At 36.6% G+C, this 15,722-nt stretch overlaps 1 long non-coding RNA gene across 5 annotated transcripts; it reads left to right on the plus strand.

Annotated features, from left to right (window-relative positions):
- The first annotated feature begins 13,661 nt into the window (after positions 1–13,661).
- LOC127624407 (uncharacterized) lies at positions 13,662–14,919 on the plus strand. Of its 5 annotated transcripts, none has more exons than XR_007968155.1 (4): positions 13,681–13,902; positions 14,165–14,201; positions 14,240–14,769; positions 14,846–14,919. It is a non-coding gene; the product is annotated as an uncharacterized LOC127624407 (long non-coding RNA). The 5 variants fall into 5 exon arrangements; XR_007968156.1 differs by lacking the exon at positions 13,681–13,902 and adding an exon at positions 13,958–14,014; XR_007968154.1 differs by lacking the exon at positions 14,165–14,201 and having other exon boundaries at positions 13,662–13,717; positions 14,352–14,769.
- Positions 14,920–15,722: the final 803 nt, after the last annotated feature.

Raw genomic sequence — 15,722 nt, forward strand, 5'->3', positions numbered from 1 at the left:
GTGTTATTGAAGTGTCTTTTAACATTTAATAAGTTGTAAATGATGGCTTAGATAGCCATACTAACCATTTAATTCATTATTAATTACTGCCTTATTCATGCTTAACTAGTGTGTTATTGTGGTGTCTTTTAACATTTAATAAGTTGTAAATGATGGCTTAGATAGCCATACTAACCATTTAATTCATTATTAATTACTGCCTTATTCATGCTTAACTAGTGTGTTATTGAAGTGTCTTTTAACATTTAATAAGTTGTAAATGATGGCTTAGATAGCCATACTAACCATTTAATTCATTATTAATTACTGCCTTATTCATGCTTAACTAGTGTGTTATTGAGGTGTCTTTTAACATTTAATAAGTTGTAAATGATGGCTTAGATAGCCATACTAACCATTTAATTCATTATTAATTACTGCCTTATTCATGCTTAACTAGTGTGTTATTGTGGTGTCTTTTAACATTTAATAAGTTGTAAATGATGGCTTAGATAGCCATACTAATTTAATTCATTATTAATTACCGCCTTATTCATGCTTAACTACTACATTATTGTGGTGTCTTTTAACATTTAATAAGTTGTAAATGATGGCTTAGATAGCCATACTAATCTTTTAATTCATTATTAATTACTGCCTTATTCATGCTTAACTAGTGTGTTATTGTGGACCATTAAATTTGTGTTATCAAAAGGACAAATATAAACTTTGATTGTGAACACAAAGCACTCCAGCTTCACTTTAAACAATAGTGTAATGGCAAATATTCCTGGTCATAGCGGGTTCATACTCAGGGTTAATGATATGCAGTGACACAGAGGAGATGCACACTTACACTATTTCTGTCGAGTGATAAAATGATGAATCAAAATCTCAAAGGTTTTGCTTCATAAGAAATAAGGTCATTAAAATAACATGTGAAAGTGATGTAATTACAACAGGAATATTTTACTGTTGCATAATATAATATAAAATCATATATAAAATAATTATATTTTATTTTTTATAAAAATATATAATACAAAATATATGTTACAAAAACAACTGTGTAAATTTAAAATAGAGCAAAACTAATTGTTAAGTAAATTACCATTAGACTATTTTAAGAATTTAGAAGAATTTTGATATTTAAAAAGTTTTTTATGGCATTCATACGTTTTTAAAGCCTTAAAAAGGAAATCATATATCCCTGTTTTATTATTTGATTTATATATCTGAAGTTAAATAGGTAAAAAATACTTCTAAAGATGTATGAAGCAACATGCACCTTAAGAAATATGACAATTTATGACAACTGAAAGCCCTAAAAGAGACAATTAATCAATGCAGCCTTAAAACAGACAATTAATAGTCATAAACGCAATTATTTGTTTGCCAGTTATCCGTCAGCAAAAAGTCAGAATTGTGACAGCCCTATTTCCCATCAATCCTTACATTTGTGTTTAAACTGTGTGATTATGTTAAGTCAAGTTGTTATAACATAGATACAAATATGTAATAACTACTTTCATTTCTGAGCTGATTATCAGTGAAGGGGAATATTAAGCATTGAGTATTATGCAGTCATCTGTACAATAATATTAATAATATTAATTAAAGAGATTAAACTTTTGAAATGGCTGATATGAGTTAAAATTGAAGACACTATATTTTTATATTACAATTTACAGCCTCAGTGGAGAATGTGAGTAAACTGTAATAATACAATAGTAGGTCTGTACACTGCAAACATTAACATTGTAATATAAAATCGCAAAATGAGGATTTAATAATGATGAAATACTTTATTGAACACGAAAATAATTCACAGAAGAATGCAATATCACAATTACAAAAAACAAAAAACATGTAATGGCTTATTTGGGAATGAAGTTAAGAAAGAGAATTAGTTACACACTAAACAAATGAATATAAAGTACACTACTGTGCTTTGAAATCGTTACATTACAAACAACTTGAGCATTCATTCATGAATCTCTTTAAAGGGAAAAAAAATGGCAAGCGTCCTGATTTATTGCAAACTGATTTATTGCTCCAAAAATACTTTATTGGCTTACACTTGCTTGCAACGTTTAGACTATTCAGTCTTCGTCATGAAAAAAATATATATAAAATAATCTTTCAACTTGTGCATTTCTGTAACTGAGGTAAAACATTTTTTTTTAAAAAAAGCCTAAGAAAACAGCAGCACACACAAACAGAGACTCACACTTTGGGAATCTTGAAACTGCAGCAATGTTATACTGTAAAATTCTCAGAAGTCAGGAATATTAGTAAACATGTAAAAAATGTAACTTAAAAACACATCGCGATCGGTACACATTTGATTATTTAAAACATAAAAACCCTACCAGAAAACATACCCACAAATTACAGCATGTAAACAACTTCACCAAACAGTTAAAAAAAGTAAAAAATCCCATGAGGAGAGTGATTTCACGGCACTGCTGAACAGCTGTTGCGATCACTTCCTGTTTCTCGACACTTCTCAAATAAAAATCTCTATTATAAACTGTAGTGAATTGGGGTAAGACAAAAATATGGTTTGGAAGATGGGATGTTGGTGTACTCCCTCATTAATGAAATATTGTTAATATCTAACAAAATAATCTTACATAGTGTAGCTTTAACGTTTATATTTGTAGGAAGGGGGTGCCTGAACAAATTGTGCTAAAACAAGCTAATACTGTGTAGGGTGTAGTAAGGGACCATCTGAAAAGTCCACAAATTGTGCTAAAACTGTGGAGGATGAGGTAAGGCACCATCTGGAAATGTCACGGCAAAATGCATTTTCGTCTGTGCTTACCGAAAATCTAAATGCTGCCCCTTGTGGCCAAAGCAGTAAGTGTTGTTGGGCATATGGGCACACGTGAGCTCCATTTTTCTGGTGTAATGTCCATGGAGCGGTGTCAGAAGAGAGTTGTTTTTCAGCTGTACAGGCTGTAATACAGTGAAGAGGAATGCATATTTTATAAACTGTACTCCCCCTAACACTACATCTAAACCTAACCATCAGTGGTGTAAAATGATAATGTCAGAGGGAAAAATGCAAACTCCTAATTGCTCTCGTCACTGATCATGCAAACGCGATCACTTCCTGATTTCAATGCAAAATCCAAACCCGGGTCTCCCACACTGCTAGGACAGCACGATATGGAGTAAAAATGCTACATGTAATAATTAGTTGCATAATGCAATATTCAATCTGCGATAACATATTCTTATAATGACATCATCGGTATGCGTGGAACATCGTAACCGCCACCGCTAAAATAAAGTCAAATACGTTTTTTTCTGCTTTAGCAACAAAATCTAAATTGTCTATCTTTGCACTGTCAAACAAACAAGCCAGTGCTGAAGCAATTTGTCAATCAGAAATTTGCATAATTAATTCTGATTTAGAGTAATGGGCAGCATTATCCAACCACTGCCAACTATGTTAAAATAAAATAAATATACATTTTGGATCTAAGTACTGAAAACCATTAACCTATGTCTGCTAAACATGTTGAGTGGTCCAAACATAATCTGCAGCCTGGAACTGAAATTTTGGTCAGATTTTAGGGGCGAATGTGAATGTGTGGTGGGTGAGTGCTCCCTGGAAAAATAGATATTTTAATCATTGCATATCTGTTATGTATTGTTCATATACAGTACACTGTAAAAAATGTCCATAAATGGTAAAAGACTGTAAAAATGCTATAGTAAAAAAAACATGAATTGGTTAATGGTTAGTTACCTTGAAATATACAGTAAAAATGTATAATATATGTAGAAAGAAAATACATGTAATTTTACAGTAAAATGCTATAAAAATGATCATAAATTAGATTTTCTTGTATAATTAACAGTAAAAGTATATGTACTTTTTACAGTACATTTTTGTTAAAACTACGGTAAAAACAATAATCAGGCATTCCCAGAATTCCCTGCCTTAACCTGTTAACCTGCACCCCCACTCAGGGGCTCACAGCTGAAAATGACATACCTGAATTAAAATAAATATAGCTCCTGAGAACAGTGTACCACAGGCACAATTAAGGTCTCTTTGGAAAGAAGACACTTGGCACTCTACTAACAATAAATCAGAGTTGATAATGCTCAAACAAATAAAAAGTTATAAAAGTTGAAGTGCCTCATAAATAATGTGAACTTCAAAAAATGTTTTATTATTTCATGTACAAATATATAAAAATAGACCTGGAGGAATCCAATTAGGTAAAGGATTGAAAGCCACAAGTCTCATCAGTTTATATTTCAAATTTGAGGAAGATATAATGAAAAATGGGGTTCCTGCAAGCTTTTTTCCAAGACTATGTCAGTTCCCTTTCTCCCTCCCCTGCCCGAGGCACATCCCCAGAAATGACATCCCCAAACTAAAATAATTGTAGTTACTGAACAATTTGCTCTACATGCACAATTTAGACATATTTAAAAAGAAGACACTTTGGAGTTTATTACCCAAATGTAAAAGTTGAAAAAACTTACACCGAAAAACATTTATAGAATTTAAAGTGTCTTGAAGATAATTTGTACTGCAAGTAACATTGCATTATTTTATGAAAAAATAAATGAAAACAAACCTGGAGGAATCCAGTTAGGTAATTGATTGAAAGCCACAAGTCTCATCAGTTTATATTTCACATTTGAGGAAGATATTATGAAAAATGAGATTTCTGCAATATTTTTTCCAAGACTATGTCCAGGTACCAAGAAGCCTCCTTGGATACCTCAAAAAGCAACCTAATGACCAAATGTTATGAAGGGTACTGCAAGCTATTTTAGTCATCATATACACTGTTCCATGCTTTTTCAGTTATAAAATAATCCACACAGCTGTTGCATGGGAAAGAATGGAAAGATAATTAGCACCGCATGTCAAGTAAATAATTCTGTATAGTTTTTATGTGGCTGGCCATTCAATCAACAATCAAACTGATGGGCAGTCGTTTAGACAGCATTCATACTAAAGGTCGTCCATACAATCAAACTGATGGGCAGTCGTTTAGACAGCATTCATACTAAAGGTCGTCCATACAATCAAACTGATGGGCAGTCGTTTAGACACGTATAATGTGTGCATGTTACATAGCAACTCACCGATGTAAAATTGGACCATCTTTTCCGTCCTCAAGCATATCACCCTCGACGCTGTCTTCACTCTCCTCAATTTCGTCATCGCTGCTTCGAGTGATCGCAAATAAAACATCTTCAGCAGAAAAAACTTCTTTTGACGATCCATTTGATGAGATAATCCGTCCAGTAAGTAAGACGCGAAAACAGATGTTGACTGGGGAACCGTCTTTTTACTATGGCTTGTTTGTTGTCAAATGACGGGGGTGTGGTCACAGCCTACGTCGCAGGTTAGCTCCTCAATAGAGAGTGGCTGATTCAAATAAATAAAAAACATCTTGTTCGCGAGGAATTTAGACTTCCGGGTATCGTTGGAATCGTGCACTGCTTGGCTACATTTTCTATCAGTCATATAATTTCAATTCTTTCATTGGCTTTCGTTGTAAAGACAAAATAATAGGATCAGCATATCATGACATCAAAAAACTGACCGCAGTGTTTGGATATTTTGACCTATATATTGCCTATCTTTGTATTTGTGTGTGTGTGTGCGGTCTTAATTTGTTCATTACACTCTAAGCAACACACCCATATAACGTTCGGCTACCGGAGTCTGTTTTTATGCATAATTTTATTGCATAACCGACAAGTATGATACTTCACCCTGAAGAAACTCGATGTAAACAAAGGAATAACCATCGATGTTACAACGTTATTGTTTCTTTGGACTAAAAATGCTCTATGGGATGTTATTCAGTGGACCCTCACCTTTCCATTCAATCTGGAACTTTTAGCAGTGGATGCGTGTGTGGCTCGTTATTACGACACTACTGGTATGTACTCCGTTTTTGATTACGTGTGTTTTGATCTGTACTGCTTACATAAATGCAAGAAATACATTCGTTATAAGCTTTTCATCGAAAAACAGAGCTCTATCATCGATGCTTGAGGCTTACACCTTTAAAATGATATATAGTTTGCCAAGATTAATGATGTTCTTTCACGTTAAATCTATTCATAAACATTAAACTTGTGGGGGGAAAAAACTCTTCCGTGCGCTGGCGCTCTGGCAAAGGTTAACAGGTTAACCATTACATTTAATTATATTTTATGGGAATAATTATGTTTCTTCTTATTTTTAATATTAGTTATGTACTTTGGAGTGTTCTGTGTTCTATTTGATGTAGTTTAGTTAATGTTTATTGCATAATTTTAATTTCACACGTGTTACCCTGATGATGTTTAGTGTTTGTGTGAGTGAAACTGAGTACTGTCTCTACATGATTACTGATCATTGCTCCTGGAAGAGTCACTATTTTTGAACTTCATGTCATCATGTGCTCATCTGTAATTACTATGGTGATTAACAATACATTATAAAGTGAAAAGCAGGATTTTACCATTTCAGAAAGTTAATATATCAAGTTTATAATTTAATAATATAAACGGTAATGCACCGTAAATTATACAAGCACCAAAATTACATCCCGTAAAGCCTGAAATGTGGTTACCAAATTTTTCACAGTAAATCTCTGGAAACCACAGCTGCAGGTAATTTACGTTAAGGTTTGCGTCAGCCAAGAGAATGGTTGTGATGGGAAACGTGTGTGTATTCTACAGAATAAAATCCACCAAAGGTGTGAGCCCTTGTCCATCGAGTCCTTTATTAAACAAAACAAAGAAAACACAGTTACAGCTGAATAATGTGGCAAATCATAGGGTACTGGAACATTTGGAAACGATATGCCGACTTCTCATGAGATCATGTTATTGGTGTAAGATTTCTGTGGGACTCCAAATACGATAAACTACTCCCCAAAAAAACACACAATAAACACACCACAGTGATGACCATATACTGTATGTTAGTATTTAAATTGGGGTGCAAATTGTATCTGCCATTATTTTATTGTATGAAGAGACCACAGAGTGATATGAGAGACATGAACCTGGAAGAGATATGTCGGAAATTGTTTGCTTGGGACAACAGTCAGTTACACAATTTATCAGTCATAATACAAAAATATGTGACTGCAGATTGCTGCAATTGACCAATCAGAATCAAGTATTCCAGAGCGCTACATAAAAAAAAAAACCTGACTTTTGGTGGTTGAAGGATATTCTTTTTTTCTTTCTTTTTCATCTTGATCTGACACAATCGCAGCAACTACACTGACCCTTCTTGCTACTTATCTGCTGAGTCATTTGGAAGCACTGGAGTAATGGCAGATGGCATGATCCTCTGACCCAATGTGTCATCAGTCTTTTTTAAATCTAAATGCATGCAGGGGAGAGAACAGCCAGCGTCATCCGCTTCATTTTGGTGAAGATTTACTGTATTACAGAGGATTCAGAGTGTAGAGGAGCTGGTCGCCACCCACTCCTGTTAGCTGCCACCCACCCACACACACATACACACTCACTCACATAAGCATAGGCCTAATTATTGGCAGTTAGTCATAATCCCATCAAATGGCAAACAGACAGATAAAGTGACCACACACTCACACAGCAAAACCTCAGTTCCACAAGCAAACATATTCCGTTATCTGCCCTGAATCCTAAAAACACCATTCTGAGGAATGCGCTGAACAAAAAGGGAAACACATGCGCACAACATACACTCACTCATGTACTCGCACACACGGTCTCCATGGAAACAAGTGGGAGATCGGACAGTCCCACTCTTTTCTGTGTACTGTTAAAAATGATGAGAAATAGAAAGACAGAGAAAGAATGAAAAAGAGACATGCTATATGCAAAGAGAGAGAGAATGAAAGAGAGGGAGGGAGGGAAAGAAAGAAAGCTCTGAAATTATTGAAGGTTAAATCACTTTTTTAGGAAAATTTGATGAAATTAGGCTTGGTTGTTGATATAGACAGGATCACCACCACACATTTAATTGTGTGTGAGAGAGACTGGTATCCCCAACCAGAACTCAAAGCCAAATGCTGTCTTGACACCCAAAAACTAAAACTGTGGGAAACACTGCACTGTACCAGAGCTCTAACATCTACAGCATCTCTTCTGATCCAGGAAACCCCCTCAGGTGTGCACTGAATACTAATAACCAAGATATGAGTGGCCTGCACTGATGTACGATCTGTGTTCTCAAGTAAAACCATTTGAACATATGAATCCTGCTTAGTTTTATAGATGCTGTTATGAAGTTTCCAAGAAACTGAACTGCTTACAAAAATGTACATTGTAACTACTATTGTACAGTGATTGTATCAGATGGTAATAAGCATCAGTACAGTCATTTTGTCTCCTAGAGTACTCAAAGTAATTAAGTACTCAGTGAGTAATGGGGGTTGAAATATACATATACTGTATATGTTAGACATACATCTTTGACTGCTGCGCTGCATCTGGTTTAGGAATGCACCAATATGACAATTCTTGGCCCAAAAATATAGGCCAATATTGGATATTTTGCCACTCACCTTATTTTGGCATCAGATCACTGCTTTTTTTTCTGTTCTAACATAAAAATAATTTCCATTGAACATAGACTGGATCACATGACAGGCCAAAGTTTCAAAGAGAGCAACAATGAAAGATACATGGAAGATAAACAGATTAAAAAGAACTAAATATGATAACATGATGATTGATAAGAAAAACTGTTCTTTTGTACTTCTACAATATCACACTCACAATCGTACTGCACAATACCACACGAGCCAGAGTGCCTAAATCTGCACTGTCTCAGAACATCAGCACACAGACGCTTCAATGTTTTTATCACTTCGCTTGTGTTGTGCCATTCTAAACTAAAGTGTAAGAGCAGTGCACTTGTAAAAAGCTACCGTAATTTCCGGACTATAAGCCGCAACTTTTTTCCCACGCTTTGAACCTCGCGGCTTACACAACGACGCGGCTAATATATGGATTTTTCCCGCTTTCAAATTTTATTTAAAAAAAAAAAAACATTCTGTGACGTGCTCAGTTTTTTGGCAGCGTGAAGCTTTCATTAGACCAATGAAATTGCCGAACGGGTTAAGGTCAAACAACTTTTTTGTTTACTGTTTAGATTAAATCGAGCGCGCTAAAACTTCCCATCATTCTGATTACGGTAGTCATTTTGTCACCCTCAAGACACGGAGAAATGCATATGATGCAGCTTTCAAGTTGAAGGCGATTGATCTGGCTGTTGGAAAAGGAAATAGAGCTGCTGCACGGGAGACGTTGGAAACAGCAGCGTGATGAATTGACTCAGTGCAAAAAGACAACTAAGCTGAGGCTATTCAACTCCGACACCGAAGGAGATGACTTCAGTGGTTTCATGTGCACAAGAGGAGGAAGATAGTGACCAATGACTTTCTTGCTAGGCTACTGTTTACTGCTAATTTTTTATTTTTTGACAAGCCGCGTGTGGCAGCGGGGGCGTGGTCAAGCGCCCGTCCGGGAGAGAAATGCAGTAAGGGCACTTACACCTGAGCTAATGTCTAACACCTGTGTCTAATGTCAGTAAGCGTGGGGAGAGCAGCATAAAAAGGCAGCAGAGAGAGAGAGAGTGAGTGAAAGACAGACAGACAGACAGACACACGTCAGTCTAGTGTTGGCGCATAGAAGTCCAAGAATTGAGAAACTTTATAAAATTGATTGTAAACATTGCTGTGGCCATTAAAAGCCTTACCTGGAACGTCAAGTGCCCTGCTTCACGTGTCCTTCTTGGGAAAGTTTTCAGTACTTGATGTAAGCGCCCTTACCGCTTTTCTCTCCCGGACGGGTGCTTGACCACGCCCCGCTGCCACACCGTGTTTCATTAAAGCCTATTTATTTTTGTTACAAGCTGTGTTTCGTTAAAGCCTGTGTAAAGTTCATTTGTTTCAATGTACCGGTAAGCTCCTGCGGCTTATAGACAGGTGCGGCATATTTATGTTCAAAATAATATATATTTTTTAAATTCAGTGGGTGCGGCTTATATTCAGGTGCGCTCAATAGTCCGGAAATTATGGTAGATGTGTCTTCTTATATTTATTTTTGTGACATTGCATATTTTAGCCAGCAGGTGGCAGCAAAAGACTATTTTTGGGTGTAAATGAGTCAGCTGAGGTTGCGTGCTTCACCAGACCGTATATTCAATCATCGGCACTCTTTGATTACTACTACACTACTAAAGTTGTGAAAGACAGCTTTAAACAGCTTTAAACTAACAACTTCAGCATTAAGGCTCATCACAGCTGAGAGACACAACAGACTGATTAATTACACATCTCAAGTCGCTTACCTCTTACCAGAGTTTCCACATTAGAGAGGACATACTGTTCAAATGGCAGAGGACATTGCAGTTTCTATAGTGAAAGACTCTTGTGCACAGGCTACCGTGAATTAAGGAGGAATACCCCTGCTCAGACAGCTATGTTTCCTCAGAGAAAATAGAATGCATTTTATCAAAATTAAATTATATTCAGAAAGCTGACAAACACACTACAGCATCTGCTTGGAAATGACAACAGACAAAGGTGATCGCACACGGTCAATCTCTCTCTCTCCCTCTCTTTCTCTCTTTCTCTCTTTCTTACACACATACACACTAGACCCGAAGCCGCCGCCAGGCGCCGCCATTTGCGCCATTTAGAATTTCAGCCGCCGCCAGCCAATAATTTCGTAAGCCAAATTGAGCCGCCATCTGATAAAGTTTGGCTGAGCCGGCTTGAATTATTTGCATCAAATAATAATTCTATCACATTGAGACATACACACACGACATATATAAACAATACACGAGATCTATTTTCCCACTGGATTCATAATAGCACAGTCTTGTGCTCGTTGCTACGATACACAGACTCACAGTGAATTGACGACCAATTAAAATTGCTCGTTTTCCGTACAGAAGAAGCGTGAAATGGCGGAAAGAAGCAAGCAAGGTAATTTTGATCTCACTTCTCACATACTTTCCTAATTCCTACTTACTTTTTTTTTTAACTTAGGCCTACCCAGACTTTTGTTAAATCTTCAGGGCACGGTTGCACAAACATCTGAATCAAAGATTGATGTTATGAACCAAATATTCTGGAACGGAGAGATTTATAGCACTGAACGTGATATTACTGCAGTAACAAACCACCATTTCCACATTGCTAATTCACGACGCATGCTTCAGTGTACATTGAAGTGAAATGTGCAAAACCTTGTCCAAAATAATAGGCTACTGATAACAGTGTGTGTTTATATTAAGGCGAGACACGGCAGGCAAAAACATTGTTTTTTTTTTTACTGGTCAATTTTGAGATTTTTGGATATTTGTCTTCAATAACATGTCTTCTTTCAGACTTGTGGTGAAATAAAGTCCGAAATACACATTTAGGTCTTTATTTTACTACACTTCGTCTGTTTGCGTCTGTAGATTTCTCATAAATGCAACAAAAGTTTGCGTTCTTAATCAACATACTTCTCCGCGATCTCTGCCGTCACGCAGGTAGTGTGCCGGTGGAATGCATGTTTAGTTCCACTGGCCTACTGCTCAATGGCAAACGATCATCACTTGCTCCTTCAAGGTGTAATATGATAAGCTTCATCCATGATAATGCCAAGTTATTGTATACAACTTAGCCCTCATACATTTAGCCTAAACACAACACATTGTAGGATATTTGAAAATGTTTAGTAGCATACAGTCTACAAAATATATATGTACATACGTTGTGAAAGTAAAATCTGGTGTTTTCTTTATTACATTGTATTGCATTTTGTAGAAATATAGTGTAAGCCATGCATTGCTTGGAAATATTGAGATCTAGTAAATCAGTATAACATAGACATCTGTAGTGAATTGGCAGCTTCAGCCATTTGCAGCTATGAAAATTTTGGCGGCTGCAGCAGCCATTTAGGATTTGGCTGAGCCGGCTAGCCAGCCAATAACTTCATCAGCCATCCATTATTCTCAAAACAAATGGCTTCGGGCTCTAATACACACACATCATTGTTTCTCCAATAACTTGTTAAAAACAGCCTAAGACGTGATACTAGTTCTAAAGTGACGTTTTTGAGAGGCTTGGATGTTCATGGGGTTTGAACCTGCAACAGCAGATTCTGATCCGTCACATAGGAAAATAGATCAAAGCACAAATGCACTTTTTTTCCTGTACTCAGTTTTTCCTCATTTTTTTATTTTTTTTATTTACTTGCTCATTGAACTGTTGTTTATAAGCAATATCACACTTGCAATTGTGCTATATGGCCCTAAATCAGCACTACTGTTATTACCTATGGCATCGCAGCTGTGCTGATGGAGGGCCATATCGCACTCTTGCTCATGTGATATTGCTTAAATAAGCATCTTGCGCAAGATCGCCAAATCTTTAGACACCAAGTTAAGTGAAAAAGAACTTTCATTTTTAGAAACGCATCTCGAAACATATGTGTTTTATTCATTTTGTTAAGTTGCACTGCATTGTTAACTGACTGTTACACCATTAAACATGATTTCAAGTTCTTTTTCTCCAAGCACAGTTTCAGCACTTTATAAACGGTAAGACAGTGTTTGTTTTCCCCCTTTTTCCCTGGTGTGCATATTTACATACACTAATTAGCCAAGTTCAATGTCATTTGATTTTAAACCATTTAAAGATCAAAGCACCCCGAAGAGGCTATTTAACAACAGCAGTGTTAACTCCACGCACATGACAATACTTGCGTTCGTTCCCTCATGGAAATGTGAACCTGCCCGGGCAAAGTGTATATACAGGCAGTGACAGTTTGATTATATTTGTTTAAGTTTTATGTGAGATTTTATCATTTGAAGACCTATGTATTGTGCCATTTAGGCTCATAGTTCATTGTGAACTTTATTTCTTGCTATTTTGAGTAGTGTTTGAGGAAATGTAATTGCAAAAATTTACATCTCGTACTACAGACTACTTAATTGTAGTAAGTTAGGATTAATAATGAAGGAGTAGGGGTGGTGGAGGGATGCAGTAAGTCACAGGAATGAGGGAAGCAGCTGCTTTTATGTGCTTGCATTATGATTGACGGGAGTAACTTGACAAGCTCCTACCGAACCTTGGTTTAGAAATCCATGTAATCAGAACCACTTCTCAGAACGCAGTTATCCTGGTGTTCCGCCACTGGACACCAATTTGAGTAAACTTCATGTCGCCTTTGAAGGAATGCAATGTTAAGGTTGTACAAAGTAACATTTATCTTTAACAACGCTATCAAAAGTGGATATCAGGCACAACAACACTGCTACAACATGGGCCGCTATCTTGATTTTTTTGGGGTTGAATGGATCCCATGACTGCATCACATGACAAATACATCATCGTTTTCCAATGTCTCTGTTTTCCTAGTCCACACTACAATGCAAAGATGGAGAATTCAAATGCATGCAACTTCACAAGTAATACTTGCATATATACAAAATGCTTGCAAATACACCTAAAACACTTTTGCATTAACTTATTTTACCTCTCGCAAAGATGCATAATGATCACACTGGTTTGCCTCTCACATAAAGCACACGCACATTCACTACTCTTACCTCTCACACACACATACAGCATCTGCGAATCAAGCTTTTGAGTCAGTTCTAAATGTTTTATGTGTATGTGTGAGGTAAATGTTGTGAATGTGTGAGTATGTGTATGTGTGAGGTAAAAGTTGTGAATGTGTGAGTATGTGTATGTGTGAGGTAAATGTTGTGAATGTGTGAGTGTTGTATGTGTGAGGTAAAAGTTGTGAATGTGTGAGTGTTGTATGTGTGAGGTAAATGTTGTGAATGTGTGAGTGTTGTATGTGTGAGGTAAATGTTGTGAATGTGTGAGTGTTGTATGTGTGAGGTAAATGTTGTGAATGTGTGAGTGTTGTATGTGTGAGGTAAATGTTGTGAATGTGTGAGTATGTGTATGTGTGAGGTAAAAGTTGTGAATGTGTGAGTGTTGTATGTGTGAGGTAAATGTTGTGAATGTGTGAGTGTTGTATGTGTGAGGTAAAAGTTGTGAATGTGTGAGTATGTGTATGTGTGAGGTAAAAGTTGTGAATGTGTGAGTATGTGTATGTGTGAGGTAAATGTTGTGAATGTGTGAGTGTTGTATGTGTGAGGTAAAAGTTGTGAATGTGTGAGTGTTGTATGTGTGAGGTAAATGTTGTGAATGTGTGAGTGTTGTATGTGTGAGGTAAATGTTGTGAATGTGTGAGTATGTGTATGTGTGAGGTAAATGTTGTGAATGTGTGAGTATGTGTATGTGTGAGGTAAAAGTTGTGAATGTGTGAGTGTTGTATGTGTGAGGTAAATGTTGTGAATGTGTGAGTGTTGTATGTGTGAGGTAAAAGTTGTGAATGTGTGAGTATGTGTATGTGTGAGGTAAAAGTTGTGAATGTGTGAGTATGTGTATGTGTGAGGTAAAAGTTGTGAATGTGTGAGTATGTGTATGTGTGAGGTAAAAGTTGTGAATGTGTGAGTATGTGTATGTGTGAGGTAAAAGTTGTGAATGTGTGAGTATGTGTATGTGTGAGGTAAAAGTTGTGAATGTGTGAGTATGTGTATGTGTGAGGTAAAAGTTGTGAATGTGTGAGTATGTGTATGTGTGAGGTAAAAGTTGTGAATGTGTGAGTATGTGTATGTGTGAGGTAAAAGTTGTGAATGTGTGAGTATGTGTATGTGTGAGGTAAAAGTTGTGAATGTGTGAGTATGTGTATGTGTGAGGTAAAAGTTGTGAATGTGTGAGTATGTGTATGTGTGAGGTAAATGTTGTGAATGTGTGAGTATGTGTATGTGTGAGGTAAAAGTTGTGAATATGTGAGTATGTGTATGTGTGAGGTAAAAGTTGTGAATGTGTGAGTATGTGTATGTGTGAGGTAAAAGTTGTGAATGTGTGAGTATGTGTATGTGTGAGGTAAATGTTGTGAATGTGTGAGTGTTGTATGTGTGAGGTAAAAGTTGTGAATATGTGAGTATGTGTATGTGTGAGGTAAAAGTTGTGGGTGTTTGAGCGTTTTGTGTGTATCTGCAAACATTTCTAGCGAATGCAAGATTGTTTTGTGTGAATCCGAGAGGTAATGTTTGAATTACAGCCCCTTATAGTAGTACATCATTTACAACTACAAACTCGCTTTACTACTTGCTATTGGCGCCCCTCTGTGGACATTTTACCTGGAAACTGGAGTTGCACATAATGAACATTCAACAACACTTCCAGCTTCGGACACAAGGGGCAGTGGTTTGTGTTTTAATAAGTACAGAACTGAAGAACTTTCAACCTACTGTCACCAAATGCACAATGAGGTCAGTCTGGTATTTTTCAGGTTGGTCAAGCCCATGCGTAAGCACATTCTAGAGCAAAGGATCTATGTGTCTGTCTGAAGAATATGAATGAGGGACTGTGGGAAGAGTCGGCTAAAGGATTGGAGTGTCAAGTGGATACTCTTTGGATTTGGGTCATTTCACACTGGATGTGGCAAGCGATAAAATTGCTGCATAGCTTATACCTGCCAACACTCCCGATTTTACAGATTTTCTCCCCTTTTTCCACCCCTCCTCCCGCTATACTCACAATTGAAAATTTCTCCCGTTAAACTCTCGATTTTCTGCACCCGTACTTTGTTCATGAGAATGTATTAGACTTTCAGGTAGGGTTTCCACCCCTCCCATAAAATACGTAATCACCTTATATTTAAATAGGAAATTGAATGATATT

The sequence above is a fragment of the Xyrauchen texanus genome, chromosome 30, assembly GCF_025860055.1.
Source record: "Xyrauchen texanus isolate HMW12.3.18 chromosome 30, RBS_HiC_50CHRs, whole genome shotgun sequence".
NCBI classification, from domain to species: domain Eukaryota; kingdom Metazoa; phylum Chordata; class Actinopteri; order Cypriniformes; family Catostomidae; genus Xyrauchen; species Xyrauchen texanus.